The 27,693-nt window shown below is 37.1% G+C and overlaps 1 protein-coding gene across 1 annotated transcript in view; it reads left to right on the plus strand.

Moving 5' to 3' along the window:
• MMS22L (MMS22 like, DNA repair protein) overlaps window positions 1–27,693 on the plus strand; it is a 121,037-nt gene that overhangs the window by 55,250 nt on the left and 38,094 nt on the right. The gene's annotated exons all lie outside the window — the stretch shown is intronic.

The raw sequence follows: 27,693 nt of genomic DNA on the forward strand, positions 1-27,693 counted from the left end.
AAGTCAAATGTATAACAGAGTACCTAAGCGATGATTGCTTTTATTACCATTGCTGCTTATCCACTGGTTTCAGAGAACTGAGGTGAAAGAATATATTACACTACAAGTAAATTTAAGGCAGAGTTTCCCACTCCAAGATTTTCACAATCAGTTCAGTTTTATTCCCTGAAAAAAATTCTATTTATGTTTAAAGTGAAAGCAGGAATTATTCTTTCTTTGTAGTGTCTCCCTTCCCCTCTTTTTTTCTTACAACTTAGAGAATTTTGACTGTATTAGTTTTGCGCCTTTGCATGAAACAGAAATAACTATATTTTTCAGTCAATCCTCCTTTCCTGAGTGCCCAGAAGGTACTTGCTGTGGCAGACTTTGTGCTGGTGTTGGAGGAAACAGAGATGCTGAAAACAGAGCGCTGCTCTCAAGTGCCCCACAGTGAAGCCGACATACAGACAAAGAAATAACACAGTGATCGATACACAAGTGTTGAAGAGACTCTTCTTAAAACTCTTCTACATCACTTAACAGAATTTTCTCTGATATTGCCCTGTACGAAATTCTGTATGTGATTATTTGGCAGTAAGTCATTCACACTGTGTCTCATAGCTGATTGGCGGCAGAAAAATTAGAGGAGAGACATTATAAGTGTTTAGCAGCTTGTGCTTAGGGGGATATTCGTTCGAAAGTTTTTCATATGGTTTTTGACATCTTTAACATAGTTTCTCTATTAATAAAAATAACTTAGCCACTTATAAGCATATGGAATGGTCGGTCTTTGGTGAATTTTTAATAACAGTAGTATGTCATTGATACATTTTTCTTCATTTCTTTTTGTCTGACATCTATTTTTTTCCTATTCCCATTCTCTGAAACCTTAATGTATCTTTTCTTCCCACCTCTTTAAATGTTCTATAAACTTTGATCTTTTCAGTACAGCACACTTTAATGTAACGTGACAAAATAGAATCCAAAACCAATATGTAGTATTGGCATTGTGCATTTTCAAAAGTTTACATAAATGCTGTCATACCAGGCATGCTGTGTACAGCTGTGCCACTATCTATTTTCTTTTGGTTTTATTCTTTTGAGATATACTGCCAAAGAAAACGTCCTACAGGAAAACAAAGGATTTAGCAAAGAACAAGGAACATCTTGGGTTCAAGAAATGAGAATCCAGGATGGAATAGTGAAGGGATGGAGAACAGTTTTATGTCTGGCCCAGGCAACCACCACTCCAGGTTTAAATAAAATGATGGCAAGCTTTGAGAGGAAGGCCCTCAGGAAAAAGTGGGGAAAGAAAAAATTATTTTTCTTATTCTGGGGGAGAGTAAAACTATTTTATTATAAAATGAACTTTTCTTTTTGTCTGTAACACTGAATGAGAAATTGTTCTAATGACCTCTCAATAAGGAACCTTGTTTGATTTTTAATATTAATTTACCATAGCAGATGACATATAATGGCTTAAATACATCAACTTTAGGAACATCCTATATGTTTCAAATGCATTGAAATGTGCATTTTACATTTCCTTTTGGATATATAGAAGTTTCAAGGCTTTTATGTACATAAGTGTCATAATCTTTAAAAAATATTTATGTATATATACATACACATATTTAACAGTTGACAGTTTTTTTCTATTGGTTTTCTGGGAGGAATTCCAGTGCAATTCAGCATACATTTCTTGGATACTTTCTGTGTCAGGACTGAACTAACAAGTGTTCTGTGTACATGAAGCTGTATCCTATACTTGTAGAGCTGTAGTGTAGTGGAAACAGCTCTTTAATGGTTCCACATTTTTTCATCTCCACAGTTGCTCTTTTCCAAATTCTAAAATATCTGAACCATTAGTTTGATCCAATATATGAATGGTGTTTTCTTATATTTTGAAGATTACACATGTAAAATAGTAGGTTTGGTAGTTTGGTAGGGCCAAACTAATGGTCCAGGCTTTTCAGGATTAGCATTACAGTGTGAGTTTTGTGACGAGATGTAATTCTATATCCTGGTTTCCCAGAAGACAAGTCCATCTTGCCTACTTTAGAGATTGTAAACATGGTTCTGTTTTCCCATTTTCATATGGACTGATAACAGTCATATGTCATATCATGATAGAGTCATAGTCATGTGTCTTATCTTTTTGGATGCTCTTCCACATTTTTCATTTAGGTTACGACTAGTAGGCACTGGAAACTTTTATCATTTAAATATATAACCTTTTAAAAACTTTGGGCAGATGATGTCTTAGTCTGTTCAAGTTGCCATAACAAAATACTACAGACTAGCTCACTTAAATAAGAGAAATTTATTTGCTGTCAGTTCTGAGGGTTGAAAGTCTGAGATCAAAGTACTAGCGTTACTCATTTCTAGTGAGAGTTCTTTTTACTAGTGAGAAGGCCTTCTCCCTGTGTGCTCGCATGACCTTTAACTGTGGGTACATTATTGGAGGGTAGGGGAGAGACTCTGGTGGTCTCTTCCCACAAGGATGCTAATCCTATTGGGTCAGGGCCCCAACCTTATAACTGCATTTAAATTTAACTGCTTCCTAATATATGAATCTGGGAAGATACAGTTCAGTCCAGAGCAGATGGATATATTTATTCCCATTGGAATAATGATACTAACAGCAGAGAGTGCAGAAGGTTAAATTTTCATATACGTTACTTCTCTTGTTTTGCACCTTTTATTCTGGAATCAGGGAAGTTAGAGAATCCTCAGTCCATTCTGAAGGAGATCAGCCCTGCAATTTCTTTGGAAGGAATGATGCTAAAGCTGAAACTCCAGTACTTCGGCCACCTCATGCGAAGAGTTGACTTCATTGGAAAAGACTCTGATGCTGGGAGGGATTGGGGGCAGGAGGAGAAGGGGACGACCGAGGATGAGATGGCTGGGTGGCATCACCGACTCAATGGATGTGAATTTGAGTGAACTCCTGGAGTTGGTGATGGACAGGGAGGCCTGGCGTGCTGCGATTCATGGGGTCGCAAAGAGTCGGACACGACTGAGCGACTGAACTGAACTGAACTTACATACTCTTGTTTCAGTTCATGTTTAATACAAAGTTTCAAAGTCAGTGAAAAAAGTTAAAATTGCTCCCTGTTCATGTTCACCTGTAGTCTTGCATGTTAAATACATTATGTCCTCAAATATTCATCGATACAATATTTACATTTTAGGAGAGACTGCTGGTCTCAGTATACATTAAATTTCTGTGGAGAAGCAAATTGAGATGGGATGTGAAATGATACTAAGATCTTTTAGTACTCTAACTTCAGTGGGACCTCAGGCCGACACCCACATTTCAGTTCTTTCACCTGAAGGGTAAAGGCTTGGATTAGCTTACTTCAGTGTTTCAGATTCTATCAATTATATGTTGAATGCTTTAATATTTTGGGGTAAATTTGCTTTTCTTTTTAAACTTGATAAATGGAAATATGATTTAACAGTGGAAACAGTGACAGACTTTATTTTGGGGGCTCCAAAATCACTGCAGATGGTGACTGCAGCCATGAAGTTAAAAGATGCTTACTCCTTGGAAGAAAAGTTATGACCAACCTAGACAGCATATTAAAAAGCAGAGACATTACTTTGCCAACAAAGGTCCATCTAGTCAAGGCTATGGTTTTTCCAGTAATCCTGTATGGATGTGAGAGTTGGACTATAAAGAAAGCTAAGCACGGAAAATTGATGCTTTTGAACTGTGGTGTGGGAGAAGACTCTTGAGAGTCCCTTGGACTGCAAGGATCCAACCAGTCCATCCTGAAGGAAATCAGTCCTTGAATATTCATTGGAAGGACTGATGTTGAAGCTTAAACTCCAATACTTTGGCCACCTGATGCTGGGAAAGATTGAAGGCAGGAGGAGAAGGGAATGACAGAGGATGAAATGGTTGGATGGCATCGCTGCCTCAATGGACATGAGTTTGAGGTAACTCCGGGAGTTGGTGATGGACAGGGAGGCCTGGTGTTGGCAAGAGTTGGACACGACTGAGCGACTAAACTGAACTGAATCAACATGATTAAACTAGAACTTACTTAATTGGCTTTATTTTTTTATTTTACTTATGTAGAACTGTTTTTATCCCCCTGTTTCATGTAGCATGCACAAAATAAAAATACAAAAAAGAATGACATAAGGAAACACTTGTCTTTAGCACCAACTTATAGCACTACAAATATTATCGAATATTTTTACTTTGGCTGGTAGTTGGTGGGTTTTAGTTAACTTACAAATAAGTTACTAAATACTTAGATTGGTACTTTGCGTAGGTTTTTTTTTTTTTTTTTTTTAAGGTAGAGGCATAATAACCCAGCCAGAGTTCATTACTAAACAGCATATATGATGAAAGCTTCTAGTATATAAGGAGCTTTAGTCAGTTTGAGTTCTCATTTTTCTATACAGGGAAGAAAACTTTGAAGAACTAACAAATTTTAACTAAGTAGGCTGAGTGGGTGAAAGGTAGGTGGATAGCCAGCCAGCAAGTGGCTTCCTTCCTTCTTATTACATATTTGTATCACCCAGAGTGGTTATCACTTGAAACACCATCATCTGTCTTTGTCCATCCTCTTCACTGGAGGGATACTTTTTGAGGGTGGGGGATTTGTCTTATTTGTATTTTAATTTTCAGCACTAGATATCCAGTTAAAGTGCGTAATATACGATGTTGCTCAGTAAGTCTTTAATGATTCTGTCATGATGGATTAAAAAGTTAAGGAAACTAAGTAGAAAGCTATTGTGGGTGTTTTTTGTTTTTATTTTTTAAACTGGTAATATAAAATATATATTAAAAAGTGATTTAAAAATGCAGTATGGTAGCAAAGAGCATTAGTTTTGAAGTCAGGACTAAATGATAGAGGGAATAATGGAAAGGAATGATCTGATGACCCAGGCTGGGGCTGTGTAATCAGGCAATAATATAAAAGCCACGTTTTGAGCTATTATGGACATTTTAGGTTTAGCGACTTCTTCCAGACTGCTGAAATTTTTCATTTGTTCTGTGGTCTGTGATTTCCTTCATTGGTAGTATTGATCTCATTACCCTAAGGATGTAAAAAAACCTTTAATATGATGCTATTTCATCTGGTATTTCAGCCATGTAAATGCAGAGGTTGTAATTTTCAGTGACTTCAGTACCTGCACAGTTTTCTTCCTTGTGTGATGTTCTTACGCAGTTTTGAAGGGGATTGTCCAAATACGAGACCTGCCTCTTAATTTTGATACTTTTTCAGCAGACTGGCTATGTATCTGTTGTCTCTGCAATCAGAAAAGGTCCTGTTTATCTCTGGGCGGGGTTAATTAAGCCTTAGGGCAGTGCTGGGTACACAGAGATCTGACAGAAAATCTGCCTGTGACTAGAAGATTGGCATGAACACTGTATTATCCCAACCCAAAAAGGATAGAAATAGTAGGGGCCAGGGGGGTATCCAAGAGAGTCCTTATGGTACAGCTTCTGAGAGTTCCCTTTTGAAGTAGGGTGATGACTTTTAACAGATAGTCACATTTGTGTTAGAATTTTATCTTTTGTAGTTAATATTTTTCTTCCTAAAAGCAGACAGTTGTAATGAAATTATGTTTTCAGGCTATAAATGCATCTTAATTTCTATGACTCATGCATATTATGCATTTAAGTGTAACACATAGCATTAGGCTGGAGACTTCTGTTCTTTGTTTCATATGCAAACATAATTGTCCAGTGGAGCCCTTGATACCTTTCATGATCGCTCTCCGAATCCAGTTGTCAAAGCAGACTCATCAGAAGCAAACTTGATATAATCATCTGCTCTGCTATAATTTACTTACAACCCTGGAAAATTCAATTATGGAAAGATGAGTGGAACCTTTTTTCTTATCTCTTGGAAGAAGTTTACCACAAACTTTTACTAGTTGTATGTTTAAAATAGAGAGTTCCCACAAGTATTATATTTTTTTGCCTCTAGCTTGAATTGCTGAAGTTTTACCTCCGCTATAAAATACTGTAATTGTAAAGATACTATGTCTTACCCTGGTCTCTCCGTCTTTTAGTTAGCATTAGGTTGTATTTTATTTGTCAGTTAATGACGGAAGGGAGTGCTAGCACAAAATGAAATTTTAAAATTTCCGCTATATTAATAAACTAATTTACAGAACAGTTATTCCACACAAAATATAGAAGTTAGTCGCTAACGTATGCTCCCTCTGTATTTGAGTAAGTTTGGCACGGTCCTGGTAATGGATATTCAGTGGTTTCTTTTAACTGCATTAATGTCACATTGAGAAATTTTATTCTGCCTTTCCCCCACCCAAAATGCTTCACTTTCTTTTGAGGCAGTAAAGGGTTGTTTTAAAGAAACAGGAATAAGCTAATGTCCCACCCCTTAGAGTCTACTTTGAAGGTATATCATTTGACTGTTGTGAAAAAAATTATGGTATATGCAAACTGTATTGAATTTCTTTGTCCTCTGTAAGATAAAAATATAAGGATATAGAACAGGATTTATTTTAAATCATTGTAAGATGTGTTAGTCTAGTGTTGTATTGAAACTTGTAGTGTTTTGAGAGTGTAAATTTCTTTTGGAAGGTGTGTCTGAAATGTTTTAATTTTACCGAAGGCACAGTGTACATGCGCATGTAGATGACAGGAGAGACCAGTTTTGAAAACTGTCTGGCCACCTCCTTTTTTCTTCTTACTTTAGATATGTTTTGTGAATTGTGCTTCGAGAAAGGTAGGGGGGAACATGGTAAGAGGAAAGTCGAGGAATTAAAAATCATTCCAATAAAATGGTTTAATTTATGCCTCGGCAGTTAAGCAGTGCTCCTGGTTAACAGAAATACCCTTCAGCTACACAGGATTTTGGAGGGTTGGAGGGCACTCATTTGCACATAAATAGCCATTAACTGATAAATTCCCAGAGGTCTCCTGTTGCATGTTAGTGGTTCTGACCTACTTAGCTAGCTTAAATTTGTTTTACAGAATTATTATAATTCTATCCTTGGTACTTAAACTTTGTGATTAATGCATGCCTCACAATACAATTAAAATATAATTATACAGTTTTGTGGTTTCCTATCGTGGTGTTATTATTACCAAGATCTGGATTTTGCAAATACTAGAAGAGTTAAGGTTTTGATATTTATTACTTTTGCTGTTATTATGTGATTATGTTAAATGAGACCTTTTTATGTCTGAAGAATGGATTTGAGAGAGGCAGACCATTCGATGCAGAATTTGTTAGCTTGGAAGTGATTGAATCAGTCTCTATGTGATCACTGGGTGCACTGTGTGGATTGACAAGTCCCGGTTTTTTCTTGCTTAACCTTTTTCAAATGTTTCTGAAGTATAGTAGATTCTTCACACCATTTTTTTTCTCCCCCTGGAAGCAATATTGGAAAAATGTCAGGGAGCAATAGAAACCCCCTAGAGTGGGGTGCAGTAGATCTGAACTGCGATGCTGACACTTAACAAAAAGAACTCACGTTCTGGAGGCCCTGTGTTCTCACCTGTAAAGTGAGTAATTTGGACTAGAAGGGGTTGGTGAACCAAGGTGTTGCCGACCAAGTCTGGCCCACGGACTGTTTTTGTACAGCCAAATTGAGCTAATAATGGTTTTTACATTGCTTACAGGTGACTGTGTATGTGGTATGCAAGGCAGAAATAGTTATCCAAAAAAATTGTGCCAACTCTCTGACTAGATGTTTCATAGGGTTTCCCTCAACTCTTGGCTTTCAGCATTAAATTACTGATTTTTCTTTTTTAATGCTGATGTTTTTTATATAGCCATGCCTATCTGTTTGGGGTTTCACTTCTTTCATGTTTACTATTTGGCCGAACCCATAATGAATCCAGTTAGTATCCTTTTAAATTTGGGGATGATGACTACTTTTTAAAGAACTGTTACATGAAATTTAAATTTCTCTTAAAGGAAATTTCCAGTAAAATGAGATAGTATGGTGTCCTTCTGTCAAAAGGGAAGAAGAAACACTTATTTGAAATACTTCGCACTTTGGAATGCTTTAAAAGTTGTGTTGCTTTATAGAAAAGTTACATAAGTGTTAAGTAATATTTTCTAACAAACTTCAGAAACCTTTTCTATAAATTCTTTCTGAACATTGCTTTTGGCTGACATATGGTATTGTATGACAGTAAGGGTTGGCATTCCCTGCCCCCATGTCACTGAACGTGGAATTATGGACCACTCTTAAAGCTTGGATGCATTTGAATGATGGTCAGCTATGACAGCTGGAGGAATTTGGCATCATCTATTGTTTGCTTGTTAATATGCATTAAAGATAATGAGCTAAGTAAATTTTAAACCATTTTTATTTACTGCTGTGGGAGGCATTTTGGGCCCCTCAAGAAAAAAGCAAGGTCAGAAACAGGAGCCGCTTTATAAAGTTGGCAGGCAGTCATCACATTTCTCCAAAGAGAAACTGGTTTACCCTGTAATAATCAGTCTAATGAATTCAGAAATTCATTGATTGTCCTAGCTCTGGGTAGATTAGGTAGAGACTTGCTTCAAGGAGTGGAATTTATGAAATGTTTGCTGCATCCAGCGAGCAGAGCCGCTATAATACAGCTGCCTCCTCAGTGCTTTGCTTTGATCCTGTGGAATGAAAGGACAGGAGGATCAGCTCAGGTCTAAATGAGATTACAGCTGGTTCTGCAGCTTATCTGGTCTATTGCCAACTAGTGTGGCTTTGCACGTCCTAAGGGGTTTACAACAGAAACTGTTTATTGAGTATTATCAGTTTACTCAACACAAGCAGGCTAATCCTTCCCAGCTTCAGCATGTTGTAGAATTGTGCAAGAGCCAAACCCAAAGCTGGTGTAGCCAGACCCTCTAGAGCTCTTTGTCTCACTCTATATTGATTTTTACCTGAGTTAAAGACACTAAAAAAAAAATAAAACCAATAACCAGTCCTATTGTGAGCAAAAGGTTAATCTTACCTAAAATCTTACAAAAAGCATCTGTTAACCCTAGAAGAGACAACCTTTTTTTTTTCTCTTTCTAGATAGGTGGGATTTTCTAGTTTCTAATTGTGAAGAACAAGATAAGAAAAACAGTTTAAAAGATCTTGCTAGACAGTCCAAGTTAAATGCTTAAGTCTCTAGTTGTACCGTAACAAATGGCTTTGTGTATGGAATATAGGATGATCTGTTCTAAGTTTTTGTTTTAAATCCATTTTGCACACTGCAATTATTATTAGTATTATTATTAGCATGGCAAACAAAATGCATGAAAGCAAGGCTGGAAACCTTAATTAAAGAGTTCAACTACCAGAGTTAATAACCAGTAGTCATTTTGCCTGGTGATCCCTTGATTAGTAGTATATTTCTTCAGTGAATGAAGACTGGTGATTAGGAGTATAATAAAGATAGACCAATTATAAATAGTCTTGTGTGTGTTCAAGTTTTGTTTTACTATTTTATTAGGCACTTATTGAAAACTTCAGGTGTAAGATTTTAATTACTGCAGTCTCATCTTGACTCGGGATCTTCAGTATGGCTTATAGAGGAAAATGATTTGGAATCAGACACACCTGGATTACAATTCCACTTCTGTTATTTATTGATCAAGTCATTTAAACTAAGTCCATTTTTTTCGCCACCAAATGGAGATACTATTTACCGTGCAGTATCTAAGCAAACCAAATTAGAACAGAATAGCAAGTAACACTGAGTTAATCAGACTAGTCAAGGCTACTATAGTTGCTCAAGAACCCAGAGACATTGAAGATTTTGTGTGTGGGATCCCTCCCATGCTGCTAGAAAGGATATTTAAAAGCTGTGGTGCAGTAATCATGACAGCTGTGCACTGCACCTATAGATCAGAAACACCCTTGCCATTTTTAAAGGTGTCTAAATCTTGGGCAGGTGGATAGAGATTGCCAGGTAAATACCTTTCCCTTCATGCACAGAAGTAGCTACTGGAAAAGCCTTGCGGAGTATGAAATCTAGGCTAGTTTAAAATTTCTAAGAAGGCCTGAACCGTAAACTTGTATTTAGGATAGGTAAGTAAGCCATGTATTTATGTTCATTCCTACTCAGGTGATTATTTGGTTGATACATGCACAGCAATAGATGTGTAAATACTGTCAGCTGTATTAAGTGCTAAGTAAAAGACAAAGAGTTCAGTGGTCTCTCCATTTACTTTCTCCTAATTGGCAGTGAACATGTATCCTCAGCTATGTGTAAGCACAAAAATGTTACTATGGAAACATTTGGAGGCTTTCTAAATGTACTGTGTGATGGAATCAGCTAAGACTGATGTTTATCTTAAACACATAGCTTGTCCAGTATTTAAACCTAATGGACAAGATGTGTACCAGTTGAAAATGTAATATTTATCCAATCATTTCTATTCCATCAAGCCTAGCTCTAAAGCAATAGGTTGTACTCATAGAGTAATAAATTTTTAGTGCATTTGGAAATAAAGGCTATTGGTGGTGATTGCTTAAACTCTTTTTGCTCAATCATCTGAATGGTGCAAATCAAAGCATTTTGTCAGACTGTGAGAAGTTTCACCTAGATATTGCTTCCCACACACGCGGGTCACCATATAAATTACGTTCACGGTTTTACAGCGTAGCTGGTGCTAGAAGTTAAATTGATGCCCAGTGGTGGAACTCGTAAAACATTTTCCTGTTAACACGACCAGGCAGAGCTGACATTGTTGATGGTGGGTTCGACCTAATAAACCATTGGTTCTAACAGTGATTTTTACTGTGTTTCAGAGGTGATGATGATACAAGTTTAGTGATCCAACAGTTCTTCCTGAATGACAGAAAATTAGCTCTACTATCTATATTACCAAATGCTGAGAACAGTAGGATAGGGGGTGATTGAAGCCTAATGTAACCTCACGTTCTGAAAGATGATGAATTACAGGAGCAAACTCAACTCAATGTGTACCTTCTTCACAAAGAAAAATACTGATTTTTCTCAAAAGAATTGTGTTATATATCATCTGTTGGAAATTTGGAAATGACCTTGTTATTACCTTGTTATTAGAATATGTAGGATGTGCTTTCCTTTCAGAATCTTTTACTCAGATGCTTTTAGGCTGATTATCATTTCTGAAAGGAAAGCGGTTTTACGTTTGGTTACCTTTTCGTTTCTATGTTCTCTAAAGTTACTTTTCTTTAAAGACATTAAGCTTTATCAAAGGCTTTTCAATTAAGAACCACAGCAACAAAAATCTAAACATTTTTTCCCCTGTGAAAGTAAATTTCAGGGGTTAATTTTCTTCTGCTGGTTATAAACAATGGAAACTATGTTAAAGTTTATTTTGAAATATTTCTTTGGTGATAAAGCTTCATCTTTTCTTGTTTAAAGTAAGTTAGTTTTTTTCTCATTTCTGGTTAAAATTCACAGAATGGTAACAAAGCCCTTCTGTTTTATCACTGGGTCTTTCCAATCCTTTTTCGGTGCTGTATTTGCTCTTTTCACCCTGTTGCACATTCATACACAATTGGTGATTTTCCTGTAGTTTAGTTCAATTTTATGAGAGATCAATAAGTCTTTATTCACCTCTTTACCATTGCTTACCACAGTTTATGGACAATTTTTTTTTTTTTTTGCATCAGGAGATGAGCTTTTTTGTTGTGAAGGTAAATATTATCAATTGTACTACACAGATGAAACCTGCCATGTACAAATAGCATGTATCAGGCCTCAAGCATGCAGAACCAGATAAATCAGCTCATATGCTGAAGCCTTGCAAAAAAAAATTAGTGATGTAACAAAAGCCTTTGAGGCTCTCAACCCTGGTAATGGAGCTTCCTAGTAACTCTCACAGATTTCACAGATTGTTGACAAAAGGAGTAATCTTTTAGCAAAACTTTTTCCCCTTCTGTCTTTTTCTCCCTTTTAAATAACTGTCCTAAAGGTAGCAAATGGCCTCTCCAGAAAGAAATGCATGTGTAACTAAGTATCTGAAACAGCTACAAAATTAAAACTAAGAAATGAATGGGCTGTTAACATGCAGGTTTGTTCCAAATAAGCTTACACATTTATTTATTTTGATAATTGATCTTACTCATTGACTAGTAACTGCTTTTTCTGTATAGAATTCAGATGAAACTTTCAAAGTTAGAGATTTGATACACAGGTTACAGCTGGGTTGTTGAGGACAGGAGAGGCACAGAGGGTAGAAATGAAAAGGAGGGCGAAGAGGAGTCATGGTTGGAAATCTATAGGAAACATTTAGTGGGAAACAGGATCTAATTAGTGGGTTTCATTCATTTGAAGCAAACCCTTTTTAAAAGTCTCATGAAACCTATAGTCTTTCTCATCACAAAAATATATCTACACAAAACTTTACACATAATTTCAAGGGGTTTATAGACGAATTCTAATGCATATCTACCCCAGGTTTTGCATTTTATTAGTGATTAAGCTGTTATTCCTGTTAGACTTTGGTTATATTTTTGGTAAAGAATATTTTTTCTTATTGGCTCCCCAAGTGGCTCAGTGGTAAAGAATCTGCCTGCAAATGCAGGAGACCCGGGAGACACTGGGTCAGGAAAATCCCCTGGAGAAGAGAATGGCAACCCCCTCCAGTATTCTTGCCTGGAAAATCCCATGGACAAGGAGCCTGGTGGACTACAGTCCATGGGGGTCACAAAGAGTTGGACATGACTGAGCGTCTGAGCACACATTCTTTCTTCTACATCCCTAGGTATTTTTTAACTCTTTTGCTTGACTGAGTTTTGAAACCTGAAAACTTGGTCAGTAAGTAGGGCTGATGATGAGGTTTATTAGATCCATTATCACAATTGGCAATGGTCAGTGGTGTCTTGTTTTGTAATTTACTACATTTCTTGAATGTAAGAGAAATATTGAAGATGTAGAATGCCTAAGAGGTTTTAGAAAAAATGTTTATCAAGGAACACTACTTTTCCCATTGCATTAGCTATTGTAATTATACATTGGTACAATCTGTTGACATAGAATTGAATTTGATTTAAATGGAAAGAAAAAAAAAGACTGGATATTTTCAGTATTTATTGATACACCTAGTCCATTAAGGTAAATTATAGAGCAGATTTCACTGTGACAGGAACATTTGGGTTAATGTAGTTAAGAATCAGTCAACATTGCCATTAGACCCTTTCTTTTTAGGAATTTATTACCACCAATTAGGAAAAAGTGCTCGCAAATGATATTTAGCCCTAGCTTACTTGTTGTGGAATATTTGATCTCCCAAATGTTTGAATCTTTAATAAAATGATCCTGAATTCTTTCGAATCAAGCTACTTTGTCCAACATTGCAACTAAACACATCTAATAAGATGTGTAATCCTTGCAGCTGTAAGTAGAGGGTTCAGTTCAGTTCAGTTCAGTCGCTCAGTCATGTCGGACTCTTTGCGACCCCATGAATCGCACGCCAGGCCTCCCTGTCCATCACCAACTCCCGGAGTTCACTCAGATTCACATCCATCGAGTCAGTGATGCCGTCCAGCCATCTCATCCTGGATCGTCCCCTTCTCCTCTTGCCTCCAATCCCTCCCACCATCAGAATCTTTTCCAATGAGTCAACTCTTCGCATGAGGTGGCCAAAGTACTGGAGTTTCAGCTTTAGCATCATTCCTTCCCAAGAAATCCCAGGGCTGATCTCCTTCAGAATGGACTGGTTGAATCTCCTTGCAGTCCAAGGGACTCTCAAGAGTCTTCTCCAACACCACAGTTCAAAAGCATCAATTCTTCGGCGCTCAGCCTTCTTCACAGTCCAACTCTCACATCCATACATGACCACTGGAAAAATCATAGCCTTGACTAGACGGACCTTAGTTGGCAAAGTAATGTCTCTGCTTTTGAATATGGTATCTAGGTTGGTCATAACTTTCCTTCCAAGGAGTAAGCGTCTTTTAATTTCATGGCTGCAGTCACTATCTGCAGTAATGTTGGAGCCCCCAAAAATAAAGTCTAACACTGTTTCCCCATCTATTTCCCATGAAGTGATGGGACCGGATGCCATGATCTTCGTTTTCTGAATGTTGAGCTTTAAGCCAACTTTTTCACTCTCCTCTTTCACTTTCATCAAGAGGCTTTTTAGTTCTTCTTCACTTTCTGCCATAAGGGTGGTGTCATCTGCATATCTGAGGTTATTGATATTTCTCCCGGCAGTCTTGATTCCAGCTTGTGTTTCTTCCAGCCCAGCGTTTCTCATGATGTACTCTGCATATAAGTTAAATATAAGCAGGGTGACAATATACAGTCTTGATGTATTCCTTTTCCTGTTTGGAACCAGTCTGTTGTTCCATGTCCAGTACAGCTGACTATATACTGTTGTTTTCAGAAGCAGCTACAGGGATGGTGAAAATTAAGCTAGCTTTTGAAGGATGGTTTTATTAATTAGCTTTAAAAGATGAACTTCATAAGTTTGCAAACATGCTACTCTCTATCTAGGGATTATTAAAATGAAACTCGCTTTTAAAAGCTCAATTATTAATGAAATGGTAAAGCAACAGAACTGAGTAAAATTTATTGAGCATAAATGTGATATTATCTCTAGAATGTCTTAGTAGTTGCTTGTTAATAGGTATTCTGTGCTGGATAGTTAGGAAACTAAAGTTGTCTTTCTTCAAATAATCTTGTCTTTGCAATTCATTTGTCCTGAAACAAGTCTGGAATTTCTGAGACTGTTGTAGATGGTCCCTCAGAGTCTTGAAACATAGCTGTTTCATCTTAAATTTTCCTTTGCACCGTTGCAGATACCACCTCTTATTTGTACTTTTATTGAAGAAAAGTCTTTGTTCTTCCTCATGTATGAAATCCTTGAATCAGGTCTGTATCTTTCTCATCTTTAAATTCCTAATTTCTACCATAGTACTTAGTATATAGTGGGAGCCTATTGTTTAAAGCATAATAAACTATGCCAAAATTTAGTGGCATAAAACACACCCAGAACAATTTTTTCATAATACAATGCTTACAGATCATGTAGGTCAAGGATATGGAAAGCCAAGGACAGCTCTTCACTGCTGTCCTGTGTCTAGGGCCTCAGCTAAAATGTTTCAATTTGGGATAACTAAAAATGCTGGAGACTTTTTGGTCTCAGTGCAAACAAAAGTCAGTTTATACTATACTGTAATCTGTAAAGTGTACAATAGATTATGTCTTAGAAAACAACATATATGCCTCTATTAAAAAATACTTTATTGCTCAAAAATGCTAAACATCATCTGACAACACAGTTGCCACTAACTTTAAATTTGGAAAAAAAGCAGTATCTGAGAAGTGCAATAAATGAGGTATACCATTATTGCAAAAAAAAAAGAAAAACAACATTCTGATTTCCTCTTTTAACCAATTCATAAGGTCCCCGTCCTTTTTGCTTGTATGAAAATTCTATAGATAACTATTTTGGTAAGATCTAATGCATGTAAGGTTTCTCAATTATACATATCCACTTACAGTTAAAGAGGAAGAGAACCATGTTTGAAATCCCAAAAGACTGGTATGACAACTATAGATATTTTATCAAAGATGTGTACATAATAAGTACATAGACTTATTACAGGGAGGGTCTTCACTCTGAGTGCTTCTGACATCAAGGACAAAGATGCTGGATCATTCATGTTCTTCCCAAACAGCATTCTGGTAGCAGGCAAACTTGGAAACTAAATAGTTTTATATTGAGCCCAAATCCCTCCCCTCTTACTTTCTTCATTATCTTGTACCCATATACTTGCTCTGAAATTTGGAGGGTAAACTCCTGGGAAAAAGGGGTCTAACTGAACATCAGCAGTACAGTGTTACTGTAGCATTACTCCTTTGAAAATGAGTTGTCACAGGCAGGTGATGATTACTTTTGTACTTTTAGAAATCCCTTAAAGTCATGACATCAGTCTGCCTATGGTTTCTTTCAGTTTTAATGTCAAAGAACTTTAGCCAAGCCTTAATGTGGTCTTTACCCTCAGCCATTTACTTCCTTGAAGGCATCTTAAGGTGCTGTAAAAACTTCAGTCTTAATATCCAGCATGACACTGTTTCTTTGAGTCATTGTGTTGAGTTCAGGACTCTTACTTGTTGATCACAGGCCAAGCTGTTCCTCCAAACAGAATAAATGGCAGGAACAGACCACAAAAAGATAAGCATTCAACTTAAGATAGTGCAGTAGAGACCCCATTTACTAAGAGCATTTGCACTACATTGTGCTAATAATATGAATGGCTATAGATTAGGCTCCGTTTTATTAAATTAGCACATAAGATAGCATTCAAGCATTGGCAAAAAATATAAAAAGGGTATTGTGATGAGTGGTTATTTGTACAGTTGATCCTTGAACAACTTGGGTTTGAACTGCCCAGGTCCACTTTTGTGAAGATATTTTTTAGTAATAAATACTATAGTACTATACAGTTCATGATTAGTTGAACCTGTGGATGCAGAGGAACTGCAGATTTGGAGGACATATATGCAGATAAACCTCTCCGTTGTTCAAGGGTTAGCTGTGTGCATGTGTACTCCGTCGGGTGAGCACCAGGCTCCTCTCTCCATGAGAGTTCCCAGGCAAGAATACTGGAGAGGGTTGTCATTTCCTTCTCCAGGGGATCTTCCCGACCCAGGGATCAAACTTATGTCTCCTGCAGCTCCTGCATTTGCAGACAGATTCTTTACTATTGAGCCATGTGAGAAGCCCCTAAGTCATAAATACACATACTTAAGAGGTTGAATTTTTTAATGAAGATATTTCAGAGACAAATAGCATTGTAACATTGCTCTGTGCAGTTACACGGGGTGTTTAAATGTGTATTTGTCTAAGATAGGGCTTATAAGTGCTAGGTTATATTGAGAACATATGTGGGTGTTGGGTGTATAAGTTGGTTTTGTTTCTGTTAATTCTCCCCACCTTAAAGAATTGTTTACTTGTAGCTAACATTTTAGATGGCATGGCCCTCTGTGACCTGGTCTCCATCAATAATATAGTTTCATTTTCCATCATTCTGCCCCTTGACTTTTCATCTTCTGAAAATACTAGCCTGTTCATGAGCTTCCGCATATACCATGCAGTGTCATGTCACTTTCCTTTACTTATGTTATTGCAACTTCCTGAAGCTTTTTGTGTTTGTTTGGTTTTGTTTTGTTTTTTTCAGTTAACAGCTTCCTTAATCTGATAATGGTGTATTTACCCCTTGAGGCCTTCATCAAACCCCCAGGGGTCCTAAATGTTTCCTTTGTGTGTATCGTAATATTCTGTAGATACCTCTGCCTCCTCACTTAATTGTAAGTTCTTTGAGAGTACTGGCCATATTTGATTGCATCTAGTATACTACCTCAAGTAACTAATAGACATTAAAATGTTCATTAAAATCAGCTGAACTACTGGGCACAAGTGACTTCTGAATCTGAATATACTTTTGGATTCTAGGTCTAGATTTCCCAAAAACTTTGGGGATTTTGTTACTTAAATTTTCTGTTTGCAAATCAAATTATACTCTTCTTATGTAGTAATTAACTGTCCCTCCTACCTTTGTTTCCCTCTCCTAAAAGTTAGCAATAACATAGATTGCTCCTTTCTCTCCTTCACAAAATGCCAAATAATTACTGTTAGCTTTCTAGTTTCTTCATAAAGTAGTTTAAATTGCACATTAACTCATACCTGCATGTTTATAGACGCCTCATAATTGGTCTCTCCTGTCTCTCGTCAGTTTTTATTCTAATCCATTCTGTTTGCCATTACCAGATTAATCTTTCCCAAAGCACAAAATCACTCCTCAGTTCAAAATCTTAGTGGTTCCTATTAGGTTGGTGCAAACATAATTGCGGTTTTGGACCATGAATTTTAAATCATTATAACTAGGCTCAAACACATCTTTATTAATCAAAATAGGAACCATTACAATCAACATGTTTTTGCCAATGAGAAATAGGTTTGTTTATTACTGTAGTGTAAAAATCCTTGTTGCAGGATTCAGTGAACTCTTAGAAAGCATTTCCTGCTTTGTGCTGGTTGTGGAAGCATTTTACCTGCAAGAAGTTGTTGAGATGCTTAAAGAAGTAGTAGTTGGTTGGCAAGAGGTCAAGTGAACATGAGGATGAGGCAGAGCTTCATAGCCCAATTCATTATTCAACTTTAGAAGTGGGCTACTTGCTGTCAGGTGCAGTCATGCAGAAGAATTGGGCCCTTTCTGTTGACCGGTGCTGGCTGAAGGTGTTGCAGTTTTCAGTGTATCTCATTGCTTTGGCGAGCAAACTTCTCAAATGGAATGGTTTCACCGGGATTCAGAAAGCTGTAGTGGATCAGACAGGCAGAAGATCACCAAACAGTGACCATGACCTTTTTTTTTTTTGGCACAAGTTTGGCTTTGGAAAGTGCTTTGGAGCGTCTCGGTCTGACCACTGAGCTGATCTTCGCCAATTGTATAAAATCCACTGTATCGCATGTCACAAACCAGTCAAGATACGATTCATTGTTGTTGCATAAAATAAGAAAAGACGACACTTCAAAACGACAGTTTTTTTGATTTGTGGTCCACTGATGAGGCATTCACTAATCAAGCTTTTTCACCTTTCCAGTTTGCTTCAAATGCTGAATGACAATAGAATGGTCGATGTTGATTTCTTCAATAGCTTCTCGCGTAGTTGTGAGAGGATCAGCTTCGATGACTGCTCTCAGTTGGTTGTTGTCAACTTCTGATGTCAGTCTCACTATCAGCTCCTCATCCTCAAGGCTCTTGTCTCCTCTGCAAAACTTTTTGAATGACCACTGCACTGTACATTTTTTAGCAGTTCCTAGGCCAAATGTGTTGTTGATGTTACAAGTTGTCTCTGCTGCTTTACGACCCATTTTGAACTTGAATGAGAAAACCACTCAAATTTCCTTTTTGTCTAGCATTTTCATAGTCTAAAATAAATATAAAATAAGCTGCAAGTAATAAGTCATTAGCAAAAAACTATAAAATGAGAAATGCCCATTAAAATGATTTATAACATAACTACATTTATTTAAGAATGTATTCCAGTATCAAAGGCAAGTTTCCGCAATGCAAAAACCACGATTTTGCACCAATCTAATACCTACAGAATGAAGTCTAGATTTTCTTTTTTTAAGAGCAGGATGTGCCTTAATTGTTTCTATACCTCTGGCTTTGCGTACAATGACTGACATTATAATTTCTTGTGAAGTGAATGGGGAGAACATGTGACTGAACCAGTATTCAATATTGTCTTTATTTTCTACTCTTAAGTTTATTGCCTTCTAATTCTGCTATAAAAATTTTCCATTATACTCAGAGTAGTTACTAGTTTTTTCCCATTCCCCAAATACCTTTCTTTTTCATATGTTCCTTTTAAAAGAAATTACATAACACTTCTGCTTTGTGGCTTGTTATCCAGTTTGATTTTATCTAAAGTTCTTTGAAGAATCTACTTGATCTGGAACTCAGTTTCATCTTTGATTCGTCTGCTTTTCCTTCTATCATCTTTTGTGCTTCAGCCAATTGGCCTCCTAATTGTTGTTCTTGAGCCCATAAAACCACTAGCCTAGGCACCTATGTGGAGAAGGCAATGGCACCCCACTCCAGTACTCTTGCCTGGAAAATCCCATGGATGGAAGAGCCTAGTAGGCTGCAGTCCCTGGGGTTGCAGAGTCAGAAAGGACTGAGCGACTTCACTTTCACTTTTCACTTTCCTGCATTGGAGAAGGAAATGGCAACCCACTCCAGTGTTCTTGCCTGGAGAATCCCAGGGACGGGGGAGCCTGGTGGGCTGCCGTCTATGGGGTCACAGAGTTGGACACGACTGAAGCGACTTAGCAGCAGCAGGTACCTATGTACTTTTGTTTCTTGTGCCTGAAATTCTCTCTCCACGTGTACCCATGTGCTTCTCCTCCTTGCTCATTTAAGTCTTTGTTCATGTGTCACCTCTTCAGAAGGTATTTCCTGATATTCCTAGTTGAAATATCATCATCACTCATCATCCCTGTACCTTGATTTCTATTTATCCATAAAGCTCACCACCACCTGAGGTGATCCACATTGTGTTTAATTATCTGTCTCTCTTTAAACAAGGTCCAGGGCAGAGACTTTGTTGTGATGACTTTGTATCCCTACTGCCTAGAACTCGTGTAATATGCATTGAATTACAGAGCGTAAATGTGTGGAATTTATATGCCTTTGTGTTTTTAGTTCCCTCATTTTCACTTTTTTCTTCCTTAACCTGTCCTCTGAGAATCATTTCCATGCCCATTTTATTCTGCTGCTGTCAATGATCTTTAGTTTCTGAATTACTGTAAAACCTATATATTTTTTTAAATTAATGTGTTTAATTTGAGACTAATTACTTTACAGTACTGTAGTGTTTTTTGCTATACATTGACATGAATCAGCCATGGGTATACATGTGTTCCCCATCCTGAACCCACTTCCCTCCCCATCCCATCCCTCAGGGTCATCCTAGTGCTCCGGCCCTGAGCACCCTGTCTCAGGCATCGACCCTGGACTGGCGATCTATTTCACATATGATAATATACATGTTTCAATGCTATTCTCTCAAATCATCCCACCATCGTCTTCTCCCACAGAGTCCAAAAGTCGGTTCTTTACATTTGTGTCTTTTTTGCTGTCTTGCGTATAGGGTCATCATTACCATCTTTCTAAATTCCATACACCTGTGGTGGATTCATGTCAATGTATGGCAAAACCAATATAGTATTGTAAAGTAAAATATATTTAAAAAATAAAAAATAAATAAATTTAAAAAAATAAATTCCATATATATGTGTCAATATATTGTACTGGTGTTTTTCTTTCTGACTTGCTTCATTCTGTATAATAGGCTCCAGTTTCATCCACCTCATTAGAACTGATTCAAATGCATTCTTTTTAATAGCTGAGTGATATTCCATTGTGGATCTATACCACAGCTTTCTATTCCATTCATCTGCCAGTGGAGATCTAGGTTGCTTCCATGTCCTGGCTGTTATAAACACTGCTGTGATGAGCATTGGGGTACACGTGTCTCTTTCAATTCTGGTTTCCTTGCTGTGTATGCCCAGCAGTGGGATTGCTGGGTCGTATGGCAGTTCTATTTCCACTTTTTTAAGGAATCTCCACACTGTTCTCCATAGTGGCTATACTAGTTTGCATTCCCACCAACAGTGTAAGAGGGTTCCCTTTTCTCCACACCCTCTCCAGCATTTATTGCTTGTAGACTTTTGGATAGCAGCCATTCTGACCGGCATAAGATGGTACCTCATTGTGTAAAACCTAAATTTTGTTTTACCCTTATGCCTGTAGAGTACAGGAATGATTATCAACCTTCTCTCGTACAGAATTACAGTTGAATACTCACTGTGATTCATGGACTACTTGTTGTGTGATCATTTCTTCATCTCTTGCAAGAATCAAGTAAGACATTTTCAATAAATGGAATATCTGTTACTGTTAGCCAGAAAATCAGAATGTTAAATGAGAATGTGTGTGGCAACCCTATTCTAAGTGTTTGACTTTAATGAACTAATTTAATCCTATAGATACCAACTATTATTGTCACCATTTTATAGTCAAGAAGAGCCAGGAAGGTAACTGCTTAAAGTGTGGCCATGGGCATGCAAAATCTGCCTGCTAGACAGGTAGACGCTCGCGCCCCTCCCCAGACCCACTGAGTGAGAACTGTTTTTAAAATAATAAGCTTTGACCCTAGACTTGTAGGTGCAGTAGGATCTTCAGTGAAGTCAGAACTTCCATATTTCTAGAAAGCTCAACAGATGGTTTTAATTGTAGTCAAGATTGAGAACTACCAAAGTAGATCCCTGTTTTAGTGAACCATAAAATGCAGTGAAATATCATCAAAACTTTTAAATCACTTGAGACCCATAGTCATCTACATATATAAGACTAATAAAATTATAAGGATAACATAAAAATAATCACTTTATTGATGTATTTTCATGCTATACCCTATTTTGGGGATAGGGACAAAGAAATTTTTTCCACAGGAAAATTTTAAATAGTCACACGACATTGAAATTTGGAATCCCTATAGCATTCTCTACTTCCCAGAACTGTTAAACTTTGAAAATGTGTGCGTCTTTTGTGCCATCAGGATTGGATGTTATACTGCTTTGTAACTACCCGTTTTAGGAACTTAGCATATGAATGAATGAATACAGAAATAATGGCATTTAAGACATATATTACTTATTTGGGTAGTAAAATGGTATTTGGGGTAGCTGTAGCATAGTTGCATGATAGCTTGACTGCCTGGATTCAAATTCTGTCTCTGCTGCTTACCAACAGTGTAACCCAATCAAATTATTTATTCTTTCTGTTCTTAGGTTCCTTGTCTACAAAATGGGAAAAATAATGCCTACAGAATTAAACTAGTTAATAAAGGTCAAAAGCAGAATAGGGTAGCACATATATTCTCACTAAACAGTCTTTGATTCTCTGGCCAATAATATTCCATTATTTCATTTGTGGAATATGTTTTGTTGGGAGTTCTTGTAACAGTTGAGGAAATGGCCATGCCACTAGTAATTGAGAGAGTAGACTTTGTTCTCTGGTGTGCCTGTCTCTAAAGCCCATGTCTTTCTAGATAATGCTCTACTGAATGTGTGCACATGATTGTTAGAAATTGGAGTGGATAACAATAAAACTAAAGTAAATATTACCTTGCCTTATAGCCTATAAATTGTTTTTACCTAAGTTGTGTAATTTGACACTTTAGCAGCTCTGTAAGGGACAGTATGGCAGTATTCCCGTTTAACAGATGAAAAACTAAGTCTTAGTTTTCTGGGGTCACAGACTGGTCTTCTGTCTCCTACACAAGTGTTCATTTGGATAATTTTTCCTTACACCTCGAGGAGGCTTTTTATCCCGTTGTTGTTGTTGTTTAGTCTCTTACTCGTGTCCAGCTCTCTGCAGCCATATGACCCACCGTACGCCAGGCTCCCTGTCCTTCACTATTTCCTGGTATTCGCTCAGACTCACATCCATTGAGTCAGTGATGCATCCAGCCACCTCATTCTCAGTCACCTCCTTCTCCTGCCCTCAATCTTTCCCAGCATCAGGGTCTTTTCCAATGAGTCAGCTATTTGCATCAGGTGGCGGAAGTACTGGAGTTTCAGCATCGGTCCTTCCAGTGAATATTCAGGGTTGATTTCCTTTAGGATTGACTGGTTTGATCTCCTTGCAGTCCAAGGCACTCTCAAGAGTCTTCATCACGTCAGTTCAAAAGCATCAATTCTTTAAGCCGTCAGCCTTGTTTATGGTCCAACTCTCCCATCTGTACGTGGCATTGGAAAAACCACAGCCTTGACTCTCCAGACCTTTGTCAGCCAAGTGATTATCTCTGCTTTTTAATACATGGTCTAGATTTGTCATAGCTTTCTTCCAAGTCACAAGTGTCTTTTAATCTCATGGATGCAGTCACCATCCACAGTGATTTTGGAGCCCAAGGAAAGAAAATCTGTAATTGTTTCCACTTTTTCCCCATCTATTTGCCAAAAAGTGATGGGACTGGTTGCCATGGTCCTCGTTTTTCCAGTGTTTAATTTTAAGCCAGCTTTTCACTCTCCTTTTTCACTTTCATCTAGAGGCTGTTTAGTTCCTCTTTGCTTTCTGCTTTTACAGTGGTATCATTTACATATCTGAGGTTGTTGGTATTTCTCCCAGCAATCTTGATTCCGGCTTGTGAGTTATCTAGCCTGGCATTTCTCATGATGTAGTCTGCATAAAAGTTAAATAAGCAAGGTGACAATATACAGCCTTAATGTACTCCTTTCCCAATTTGGAACCAGTCCTTTGTTCCATGTCCGGTTCTTACCGTTGCTTCTTGTCCTGCATACAGTGGTGCATTATATATGACCAGAAGTATGATTGCCAGTACTGGGCTTTTTTTTTTTTTTTTTAAATCATTGCTTAATAGTCAAAACAGCCAGTAAACTCCTTGCCTTGACCTCACATATTCACTCAGTCATTACCACCCACTCACCTCCTTGTCCATGTACACACAAATACATAGAGGCCCCATTCCAGGGAGTCCCTATAGGATATTCCTGGGCTACTACTCACCAGCCTGGTTTCTGACCTGTTGCATCTCCCTGCCTGGAGAATCCCAGGGACGGGGGTGCCTGGTGGGCTGTGGTCTGTGGGATCGCAGAGAGTCAGACACAACTGAAGCGACTTAGCAGCAGCAGCAGCAAGTTCTCATTATCTTCTAGTGAGACTTTGCAGTATTGTCTTTATACCTAGAATCTGTGTTTGTTTTATTTTTGTTTTTATTTTTTGAAGACAGGATTGGATTAAATGATTTTTAAGATACCTTCCAGCTTTAAAACCTTGTTTTTGGGGGATTGTTTGCTTTCTGGTAATTTCACTAGTTTGGTTATCTTATATTCTTTCTGGGTGGTAAAGCAGATTATAGCCCTATTTTATAGATGTGAATAAGAATAACAAGAAGATCCAAAGTACCTAAGGTGTTTTTTTGTTTGTTTGTTTGTTTGTTTTTAGTAAATTTAATTGAAACTAAAAATGGTAGACTATCCTGATTCCCATCCAGTTTATTTAGTTACATTCATCAGACCCTTGAAATCATCACTCATAGTGGTTTAGAACAACCTTTTTTTAACTTATAGCTTCCCATTATATTTTTCACTGATGTAGATTGAAGTTGGCAGGCTTTGAAGTAGAACTTAAAAAAAGGAATTCAGTTATTAATTTTTGTTAACCCCCTTGCTTTCTGTTAGCTCTTACCAGTCATATTAATAGATGCCTCAGTATATTTGTATGTCTTTGTGAGGATGGGGAGGTGGGAGGGTGAGATATATAAAATCACTACAAAAAGTAACATGGAAATAAAAATAGGAAAACAAATCTTGGAAAGTGGAGAACAAGAACAGTTATGTACAGGATCAGGAAAGTGCTTGAACTTAAGAAGGTAAGCCCAAAGAAGCAGGATACAAGAGCTATTAATAAAACAGAAGCATACGAAAACCTGGATAACTAGGTATGTACAAGTTTGGGCATTTCCATAGTGTAGCAATGGGCTTTTCAGGTGGATCCATGGTAAAGAATCTACCTGTCAACCCTGGAGATGAACGTTCCATCGCTAGGTCAGGAAGATACCCCAGAGAAAGGAATAGCAGTCCACTCCAGTGTTCTTGCCTTCGAGATCCCATAGACAGAGGGGCCTGGTGGGCTGTAGCCCATGGAGTCTCAAGGAGTCTGGCACAACTTAGTGACTAAACAACTACAGTGTACTGACAGGTTCCTGAACACTTTTGAGGATGTTATTCTTCACATGTAATTTTCACAGTAACCTTGGTAGGTGGATGATAAATGATTTTTCCTAATTTTAACTCTTTAGAAAATGAAATTTGGATGGTTACTCATTTTTTTTAAGGTCACACAGCTCTGAGTGGCTTTGCTAATAACCAGCAGTTTTACCCAACACAAGCTACTTCTGTTGCCTCAATTTCCTTGTTTATAAGATTTGAATCATAATTATACCTACCTCATAGGGTAAGAAACAGTGCTTACAAACTTCTAGTGTGGTTCTTGGCACATGGTAAGTACTAGTAAATGCTAGATGTTGCTATTGTTTCTGTGAAAGCTGCAATTTAAATAGATGCAATTTAAATGCTTGACATTCAGCAGATTTTTTTTTTCTGCTATATTGGATCTTTTAGAACATAAGTGGGCTGGTTATGCATGTATATTTCCAAAATGATTTTAAAGTCAGTCTTCTACTTAAAACCTACATCCCTACCACTTTACAAAGCAAAGCTACACGTGGCTTGTCCAGCTTCTTTTCTTAGACTTAGTAAAATTTCTTCAATCCAAGTAGGGAGAGAAGAAAATTGATCAATGTTTTAATTGTGTGTGTGTGTGAGTGCACACACGTGCATGTCTTAGTGTTAAAGGGTGTGTGTCTTAGTGTATAAGGTAAAGTATGGGCTTCAGAGTCAGATTTTGATTCAGATTATGGGGCCAGCTCTTCTTAGCCATGTGACCTTTGGGGATATCATTATCATCTTTATCCTCTATAAAGAGGATTAGTGACACCCATCTCATAGAATTGTTGTGATTTTTAGTTAAAGAATTTCCAGCTTCGTAAAGGATGATCAGAAGTGATACCGCTTCCTGGAGAATCGATTTTAAAGAGTGAATAAAATGGCTTATTTTATTTAGAAATAGTAAAATCCGTCCTACCCAAGTATAGTAAATTATTTATTATCCTTTGAGACCAATATACTTGAAAAAGCTTTAGATGGGTTTTGCAAATGGTGGTATTATTTCACTTGGACTCCAGTGTCTTGAAATGTACCCATGAATTTTGCTTTGTTGATACAGGCAATTGAGTTAGTTGCCAAATGGATTTTAGTGGTTTGATATTCGTCTTACTCAAAGCTAAAGGGCCTGAAATAATCTTTAGCCACTAGTTCACGTTGAAAGCATCTCAGGCAAGTTTTACAGGAAGAGGACATAGCAGATATTTGGTTAGTTTTTATGAAACTTGCTTACTACGATGTTCTTTCTCCAGGTATTTTGAACTGCCCCCTGTACTGCAAGTAGCATTAAGTTGTGTCTCATAGTTATCCAAGAATTCCAGTGTAGAGAGACATAGAGTCCTAATGTTACATAACTTATACTTAAAATCTTTACTTTTGTGTAGTTATGTGAAAAATACGATGATGTGGTCTTGCCACCAGTTTTGATCTTTCTGTGGAATTGCTTTAGATCTGTGCATTAGTTAGTTCCATATTTTATACAGTTATATTGAGTGTCCACTTCGTCTTGATGAAGCATTTCATTTAAAGCATCAGGAATGTTTTTCTTCTTTTTTTTAAAGTAGTAGTCATTTTTCTTAATGGAATACTGCTACTGTCAAAGGAAGTATTCTGGCTTAGCTCCAGTGGTTAATTTTCACTGTTTGCTCTTTAATTGAAAACAAATCTAAGGATGCTGTTTGTGCATTTGTGTCTACTCAATTGAGATGCCAGTTATATATACAGAAATAGAAATAAGATTACAGTTATATATACAGAAACAGGAATAACATCACAGTTGCACATTTAGTTTTAAATAATATTATTAATTGTTGGGCATATTGCATTAATGTCTTCTGTTCCAGATCACTAGAAAAATCTTTCGGTATTCACCTCTGTTATGTTTCTGTTAAGGTCTTAGAGATGTCTCAATTTTCCATAGGAAAAGTGAGTAAATGACAAATCAAAACTTGAGGCAGCATTGAATTCATGTTTTACTGATTTATGGAGAAGAATGATTTTATTATTTTCTACCATGTGAAAATGATTATGGGTCTTTTTGGACCAAATGACTAATAATGTATCTAGCAGTTTTATATTCTAGCTTAATGTCTATGTCTGCTCTAAACAAGGAAAGTATTTTAATTTAAAATATCATATATAAGCCATAAATACTTTCCTCTTGGTACATCATAACCTAAAGCTCACAGAAGAAGTGGCTTAAAATTTTGTTTTTATGTCTAGATTGTAAGTAAAATCACTTGTCATAGCGAGTTGCAAAATGCAAACCTTCATTTTGAAGCTGCCTGTTTCTCATTTGGATCTGACATATTAAAAAGCATATAATTAATGCTTGACATTAGTAATTAACATTAACATTAAGGTACTTAATATGCCATCGTTCATCCATCAAATAACCAGAAATGCATAATGTCTTGGCATAAAGGTTTTAATTAGATAGACCTGTCCTTCAGTTTTCACATGGTGTAAATGTTAAAACCCC

This window comes from Budorcas taxicolor, chromosome 9 (assembly GCF_023091745.1).
Source record: "Budorcas taxicolor isolate Tak-1 chromosome 9, Takin1.1, whole genome shotgun sequence".
Classification (NCBI taxonomy): domain Eukaryota; kingdom Metazoa; phylum Chordata; class Mammalia; order Artiodactyla; family Bovidae; genus Budorcas; species Budorcas taxicolor.